At 37.2% G+C, this 5,971-nt stretch overlaps 1 pseudogene; it reads left to right on the top strand.

Moving 5' to 3' along the window:
• Positions 1–405: 405 nt before the first annotated feature.
• Positions 406–581, top strand: LOC111528083 (annotated as a pseudogene).
• The last annotated feature ends 5,390 nt before the right edge of the window (positions 582–5,971 follow it).

Raw genomic sequence — 5,971 nt, forward strand, 5'->3', positions numbered from 1 at the left:
TGAACAAGCTCCTTTTTTATCTCTTTACTTTTGTTAGAAGCTTTTAATTCCTGATTAATGAGTTCTGAATTTATGCAGAGGTCTCTACCTTGCAGTGACCTAAAGCCTTGTCTTCTGCTACTCCACACAGCCTTCAGATTCACGTCTCTGGATTCTTGAGATCGGGAAATGTTTCCAGGGCACTCGTGGTTTTTGTATTAATTGACCATTCAGGTTTTCTGCTTTGCCATTTTCCCCTGGGTATTTCTCTTATTCTCTTGGAAGCACAACTAAGCATTTAAGTCCATGTTTACTGTATTTTATCTGCTATTTCTGTGCGTTTTGCAGTCAAGGATTTTCAAAATACCCGTAACTTGTTGCTAAAAAGGACGTTTGTTTCAATGTGCCTTAGAAATACCCAGTTTCATACTTCCCTGGCAGGGCAGATGCCATGATCTGAAAGGCAGTTTTCCCAGGGCATGGCTTATCCGCTACACTCTGGATCCATTGTAGGGATGTGCTGATCCTTGGAATTGCCCCACATGTGGGACGCTCTACTGCAGAATTTGTGGTAGTGAGTGACCGCATTGTGCATTCATGTACGAATTCCAGTGGGCATCCAGTTTCATACAGATAATCTTCCATAGAATGTATTCCTGTGTATTAACACGTGGGGCTCTCTAGTACCCTGCTGAGATATATGGGAATCTACCCTAGTTTTGCCATTTTCTTCTAACATAAGTCTATTTCTTTTAATATTCATTGCTTCTCCCCATTTCTGTAGTTCAGTGCATTTTCCTTTCCTTTGCTGGAACTACTTCTCTTTCCTCACTCAACTCATAAATCTCTGCCTCCCATGTTGAGGGTAGGCATGTGACCTAACCTGGGTGATCAGAATGCAACACCCCCAACACCGGATTGGTCGCGAGTAGGCAGATGATTCTGTCCATGCACAGAACTAAGTAAAAGAAGAGCGTTTTTACACCTCAGCTTAGTTTGATGCTAGCAGAGAACTAGTGGAGTTCTATTTCTTGCTCTAGAGAAGAAAAGGATTTTGGTTTGGAGATGAAGCCAAGACACCAAGAAAGTGGGAATGAGAGACTTAGAGACAGAGAGTCCTGGCCCCTTTTCAGATGCTCAGATGCTGGTGCTAGCTTGGGGCCCAGCTGTGCTTCTGTTCTCCCAACATTTGGTAAGGGGCGCTCCCACTTTCTTTTCTAAGATAGCTGGTTCAACTTAGATATCCATCTCTTCTAATCAAGGGTCCCGATTCCTTGTCGTTTTCATCAAAAAAGTATTTGTGAATATTTCACTTCTTGCTGACATGCTTTTGGTGTTGAACAAAGTGATTTGCACAGATACAGTCTCTGCATCTTAGTGGCTTACATTCTAAGAGCTGTACACCTGGTAGTCTTTCTCTGGAACTGGAACTGCTAAGTTCAAGGAATCTTTATTAATAATACTTTTCAGATATATAATTAAAAATTAATTTTAATAATTGAAAGGCATTCATCTTTCCAAGAAGTTCAGACATACTGCAATTGAGTGCTAAGTTACTTTTACTTTGTATTTTGGTATTTTTTTAAGTTTTTATTTCCATAGGTTATTGAGGAACAAGTGGTACTCAAGATGGATGAAGGACTTAAATCTAAGACAAGAAACTATAAAAATTCTAAAAGAAAACATCAGAAAAACCCTTCTAGACATTGGCTTAGACAAGGATTTCATGAACAAGAACCCAACAGCAAATGCAATAAAAACAAAGATAAATAGCTGGGACCTAATTAAACTAAAGAACTTTTGCACGACAGAAGGAATAGTCAGCAGAGTAATCAGACTACCCACAGAGTGGGAGAAAATCTTCACAATCTATACATCTGATAAAGGACTAATATCCAGAATCTACAATGAACTCAAACAAATTAGCAAGAAACAAACAATCCCATCAAAAGTGGGCTGAGGACATGAATAGACTTTTAGGTTACTTTTAGGTATTTGTGTGTGCAGACCTCTTGGTGTCAAGGCTAAACTGTTCCTTCCTCTAACACGTAGGAAATCGATGCACAGTACCTTGCAGTGTGTAATTCCAGGCCCCTGGGTGTTGGAGATTGGGTTATCTTTTCGCTCAGCTGACAGTTGATATATTGTTTGCACTGAATAATCTGGCTTTGTCGAACCACACCAGTTTATGTTTTTAATTCCAAATCTTACCTCGTTATATCCCTTCCTCTAGAGAAATGCTAATGCTGCTTGCTTATATGGAAAGTAAAGTTAAAGAGTTGGTGTTGACATTTTGGCTTGCTGTCACAGGCAAGAAAGGGTAGTGCTGTTTTTGTGTTGAATTGTCTTCCACTTTCCCCGCTCTGGGTACTGGAGCAGGCCTTTAGCAATCATTAGTCCTTATCCAGGTCACTCACTCATTAACCACCAACCACTGACAGTAATGCCTTTACTAGTTATTTTGTTTCTTTTGATTAATTTGTCTCTATTTCCTTTGTTCTCAAGCCTATAGTGAGTAATCATATTTGGAATAATAGTAGAGCTCCCGGCTGTGTTTTCATCTGCTTAAATCAAGACTTAGCGGATGTACTGAGGAACCAAGACCGAGATGTGGGGCTAGGAGGGCCTAGGGTCTGTCAGGCGCCCTTCAGTGACTTGAGGTGCTGAGTGACTCACACTTTACTGAGAGATGACCGCCTGTGTGCATCCAACACTGTCACAGATAGTGCCATTGGGCCACCAGGAGCAGCCACAGACCATCAGTGGTTGCGCTTTGGAATACGCATTTTTGTGTTTCTGGAGAGCTGTAATGTTTTCTTTTTCTACAGAATTATTTTTCATTGAATTATGCTATTAAAACTCATCTTTGGATTTCTTGTAAAGTCATTGCCGAGGACGTTATTTTTACATTTCACAGTGATTTCTTGAGGAGTAACTAAGAAGTAATTGTTTTCTGCACTCACTGTCTGAAAAACTTGTGCTTTACTGAAGCGATTGTTTTATTTACACTAAGTAACGATATGAGTTTTGTTAGCTTTTTGGATGGACTACAAACCGTAAAACCAACTTTGTTCCTCGTCTCTGGCAAAGGTGGAGGGTTGTTGGCTTGTGTTGTGTGATGAGTCTTATACCTGGCTCTGTCTGCTCTTGCCTTTTGCCTTACATTTCAAAGACCTCACTTTTTTCTTTTCTTTCTTTAAAAAATATTTTATCATGTGATTTTATATAAATTTTAATAAAATTTCTTTTTTGTAAAAAAAGCAAAGCATAAATAAAATAGGGTAGCCATTTCTTCTAAGGTTATGTTGAATCTAACCCAAACTCTTATCAGAAAAAACTCTTCTTTCGAGGTAGCCTAAAACAGGAAGCAACAAACCTGTATACAGCCAAAGCAGCGTCTCTAGGGCCGGCATTCAAATCTCACACACGTGGCTTGAAAGTGATCTCCTTCGCCCTTATTTCAAGGCCTAATCTTAGGTTACATACTACTTAAAGGAGCTTTAATATGTAATTTCAAAGCCTGTAGTAGGTGTAAAATGAGAACATTAGAAATAAGGAGAAAAGCTGCTACATGAGGACACTGACAGCAAGGAAAGGGAGGGAAAAACTCACAAAGTAAGTGGAAAAATAGACCAATGAAAATAACCCCACATACTTTAACAGACCTCGTCACATCTATTGTGTATACGTATATATGACATAGATTATATCTATTATATGTAACCCAGTATTCATAGTGTTGACTTATAAATTAGCAACCAAATTCAAAGCTTTTAGACTTTGAAAATTGTTTAAAAAGATTTTCACCTGAAATATTTAAATTATTTTAAAAAATTATTGTTAATTAAAGTTGTAATCCTCAATTAATTAGAAGTTTTGGCTATCCAGAGATCTTGTGTTCCAAAGACTTTAGATAGTTGTTAGATGACATAAATTATTACCATTATCCTACATTTAAACTTCTAATTTATGTAAATTGAGAGCCACACAAATATTCAGTCTCTGAAGCTCTTATGGCAGCATCGATCAAATAGGTTAGAAGACGCATGGATACAGCTTTATTGCCTTCTGGTTTTACTGCAAAAGTGTATTTAACAGTATGCAAATGATTGTCTAAATGTAGACTGCCAGGGCCTTCATAGCAAACAGGTTTTGTGTCTACCCTAGCATGCAAAAATGTTTCATCTGGAATGTACGCTGTAACTGTGTGTATTATATTATCTATAATTATATTTCTCCTTAGTTTAATATTAGATATTTTCAGGTACAAGAAATGTATGCACATTGTAGATTCAATGCATGTAGGTTATATGTGTAAATATTTATTGATAAGAGGCATTAAACCGCTGCCTTCTGTGCTGGATAAACTCCTGAACTTGGCCTCCGAAACCCCACAGTAGCCTCCCCGGTAAGCACAGGGCTCTTCCTCTAACCCCTTTGTGTCTGCCACGCTCCCACTTCTCTGCAAGAGCTGAGTGTAGATCGAGAGCAATAAAGTTCTTTTCCCCAAAGTAAGGCGTGGTGTTCAGCCTGGTGCTCAACTTCTCCTCTAGCTTGGGAAGGCTAGGTTAACCCAGTCTTTGGAGACATTGTTACTCCTCTTCTCTCCCTGCTTCCGTGTTTGTGTTCTGGGCCGGTGTAATACTGAGGTTCAGAATTGCTTTCAAGAGGAGGAGCCCATTTCCGTGTCTGTGCAAGGCTGGACAATTTCTCCAAGTAGTTCAGCCTGTGGGGGTTAGGGCGGCAAAGGCGTCTTAGCTAGTAATAAACACTGCTTTGCCTCTTGCTTTTTTATTTTTATTTTTGTAAAACTTCTCTGTAGGTGTGTATTTCTCTAGAGGATTTCAAAAATTCTCTGTAGGTGTGTATTTCTGTAGAGGAAGGAGTGGTGACTGGGCCAGGGAGAAGGGATGATTTGATCTATATTATCTTTACTTTTATGTTGTATCTTTTATTTTAAAATTTGGGTTTTTTTTTTTTTTAAGTAGGAAATCAATGCACATGGCTAAATATCTAAAAAATTTAAAAGTATACATTGAAAAGTCTTCCTCCTAATCTCATAATTGTCTCCATGTCAGTTCCCATGGCCACATCCTTAGGCTACTGATGTCATTAGTTTCTTTTGCATTCTTCTATGGTTTCTGTTGGCATATGCAAGCAAAAATAAATGTATGACTTTATGTTTTCTCTTTTTACAGCAAGGACAGTTTATTAAACACACTGTTTTAAACCTTACTTTTTCTCTAAATAATATTTCCTATGAGTCAATATGTAGACTTTATGTATTTTTAAAATGAAGACGTAGCATTCCATTGAACTTAGACAATAATTAACTAGTCCAAGATTGAAGAATAAAATTATTTTGAATCTTTTGTTAATAGTTAATAGCTTTGATGAATACACTTATGCATACATTATTTTACACATGTTCAAGTATGTTGTATAACCCCAAAGTGGGAGTGCTATGTCAAATATTACAGGTATTCGTAACTTTGATAGATATTAATTGCCCTCGATAGAGGTGGTAAAAGCTTACACTCCACAGCCTTATTGATGGGATATATTATAAAACTTTCAGTTCTTGCCAATCTAAAGGTGAAAAATGGTATTTCATGGTAATTTAATGCTATTCTCATTTTATAACTGAGGTTGACATCTATCAAAAAAATTGTTTGAATTTTTCTGAGAACTGTTTATCTTTGAATCCTTTTCTGTTATTTAACAGTAAGTATTTAATCTTTTCCTTCTTCACATCTAAAACTTCCTATACAGAGAGATTCACTCGTTATCTGTGATATAATTACAAACGTCTGCCTTCCAATTTGTAATATGTCTTTAGATTCAAATACCTTATTTTTTGCCATGTGGAAATTTTTAATTTGTATGTGATAAAATGTTAATACTTTATGGATTCTGGATTTTCAGAAATAAAAAGGTTGCCCTTCCAGGTTTTAAAGAAATTCATTAATGTTATTTTATGTTTTTGTATGGT

Source organism: Piliocolobus tephrosceles, chromosome 3 (genome assembly GCF_002776525.5).
Source record: "Piliocolobus tephrosceles isolate RC106 chromosome 3, ASM277652v3, whole genome shotgun sequence".
Lineage (NCBI taxonomy): Eukaryota > Metazoa > Chordata > Mammalia > Primates > Cercopithecidae > Piliocolobus > Piliocolobus tephrosceles.